We start from the raw sequence: 2,826 nt of genomic DNA on the forward strand, positions 1-2,826 counted from the left end.
AAACATGCAGATCTTGGCTCCTGGAATAAGAACAAGCACACCAAAATAATGATATGATATGATACGATATTCCAGGTTCTGGGTGGGGCATCAATAACATCTGCTACCCCATCTGGCATACCTTATAGTTTATGGAGATATATCATACATGTCACATATTACATATATATACAATCCCACTCCTAGGTCGTGAGCTCTATAAGGGCAAGAATTTTTGTCTATTTAATTCTCTGCTGAACTTAGAACAATACCTGGCAACCTGGCACATGTTGGTGTTGCATAAATATTTGTTGAATGAATTAATGATCTAGATCAGAGATTTTAAGCTATGGGTTGTAACCCGCTTAGCATGTCATGAAATTAATTTAATGAGTCACCACCAGCAATAAAGACAGAGAAAAGAAGTATATTGCAGGTAGTAAGGGTAAATACTGTTTCATAAAATGTTGCACTTCAGTTATTTAATGTACATATTATAATTATTAAATTTAAATATATAAATTAAATTTATATTGGGTCCTATAATAAAATGTACTTTTCACTCTGGGTTGTCATTTTGACAATCACTGATCAATTTCTCACTTTGGCATTGGAATGATACAGAGAAGATTAGCATGACTCTTGCACAAGGATCACATGCAAATTCATGAGGGGCTTCCTACTTTTAGAATGCATTTGAATTTAAATGACTGTCAGCTTAAAATAGACTTCCATATGTATAGGTCAATATGTATGAACCTCATAATAACCACAAACCAAAAATCTATAATGAAGACACAAAAAATAAAGACGAAGGAACTTATACATAACACTAAAGAAAACCATCAAACCACAAGGGAAGGAACTGAGAGAAGAAGGAAGGAACAAAGAACCACAAAAACAACCAAAAAACGATGAACACAATGACAATAAATGTATACCTATAGATAATTCTTTTAAATCTAAATGAACTAAAGGCTGCAATCAAAAGGCACAGGATGGCTGAATGGATTAAAAAAACTCAGGCCCTTCTCTATGCTGCCTATAACAGACTCACTTCAGATCTAGGGACACACATAGACTGAAAGTGAAGGGGGAAAAGAATATCCCATACAAATGGAAACAAAAATTAACCTGAAGTAGCAATATTCATATTAAATAATATCAGACTTTAAAACAAAGACTGTAACAAGACAAAAAAGATATATTACATAATGATAAAGGAGTCAATCCAAGAGGAGGATATAACATTCATATAAATTTATACATTCAAATTAGGAAATATAGCATTTGTACATATTTATACTCCCAAACTAAGAGCACTGAAATATATAAAGCAGATATTAACAGACATAAAGGGAGAAATTGTCTGTAATACAATAATATTGGGGAACTTAAATACTATACTTACATCAATGGATAGATTATTCAGATGGAAAATTAATAAGGAAACATTGGCTTTAAATGATGCATTAAACTATATGAACTTAATGTATGCAGAAGACTTCATCCAAAAACTGCAAAACACATGTTCTTTTCATGTGCACATGAAATATTCTCCAGGACAGATCACACATTAGACCACAGAACAAGTCTCAATAAACACACGAGGACTGAAATCATATCAAGCATTTTCTCTGGCCACAGTGGTATGAAACTAGAAATCAATTACAAGATGAAAACTAGAAAAAACCCAAACATGTGGAGCCTAAACAACATGCCTCTGAACAAACAATGGGTCAATGAAGAAATCAAAGAACAAAACAAAAAATACCTTGAAACAAATGAAAATGGAAACACAATTTTCCAAAACCTATGGGATACAGCAAAAACACTTTTAAGAGCAAAGGTCATAGTGATATAGGCCCACGTCAAGAAACATGAAAAATCTCAAATAATATAACTTTACACCTAAAAGAATTAAACAAAAACAAAAACAAAGAAACAAGACCCAAAGTTAGTAGAAGGAAGAAAATAATAAAGATCATAGCAGAAATAAATGAAATAGAGGCTAAAAAATTTTAAAAAATCAATGCAACTAAAAACAGTCCTTTGAAAAGATAAAAAGAAAATGATGAACCTTTAGCCAGCCTTATCAAGAAAAGAAAGCAAAAGGTCCCAAATAAATAAAATAAAAAATGAAAGAGAAGTTACAACAGATACTTCAGGAAAAAAAAAATCACAAGAGATTACTATGAACAATTATATACCAACAAATCGCAAAGCCTAGAAGAAATGGATAAATTCCTAGAGACACACAACTTTCCAAGACTGAATTACAAAGAAACAGGAAATCTGAAAACACTGATTACAAGCAATGAAATCGAAATATCAATTTAAAAACTTCTCGAAAACCAAAAGTCCAGGACCAGATAGTATTATAGATGAATTCACCAAACATTTAAAGTGGTTAGTACCTGTGCTTCTCGAATTATTTCAAAATATTGAAGAGGAAGGACACTTCTAAACTCATTTCATGAGACTAGTTTTATCCTGATATCAAAACCAGACAAAGACACAACAACAAAAAAGAAAATTACAGGCCACTATCCCTAATGAATATAGATGCAAAAATCCTCAACAAAATATTAGTAATTCAACAATAAGTTAAAAGGATCACACACTACAAGTACGTGGGATTTATTGCAGCAATTCAAGAGTGATTCAATATCTGTAACTTAATCAACATGACATACCACATCAACAAAATAAAGAATAAAAATCACATGATTATCCTAATAGATGCAGAAAAAGCATTGGACAAAATTTATCATCCATTTATGATAAAAAAAAACTCTCAACAAAGTGGGTATAGAAGGATGTAGGGACGCCTGGGTGGCTCAGCCA

At 31.9% G+C, this 2,826-nt stretch overlaps 1 non-coding gene across 1 annotated transcript; it reads left to right on the top strand.

Moving 5' to 3' along the window:
- Positions 1–558: 558 nt before the first annotated feature.
- Positions 559–666, top strand: LOC128778429 (U6 spliceosomal RNA). Its single transcript, XR_008424018.1, has one exon. It is a non-coding gene; the product is annotated as a U6 spliceosomal RNA (small nuclear RNA).
- The last annotated feature ends 2,160 nt before the right edge of the window (positions 667–2,826 follow it).

The sequence above is a fragment of the Panthera pardus genome, unplaced genomic scaffold (assembly GCF_024362965.1).
Source record: "Panthera pardus isolate Hobbes unplaced genomic scaffold, ASM2436296v1 HiC_scaffold_2, whole genome shotgun sequence".
Lineage (NCBI taxonomy): Eukaryota > Metazoa > Chordata > Mammalia > Carnivora > Felidae > Panthera > Panthera pardus.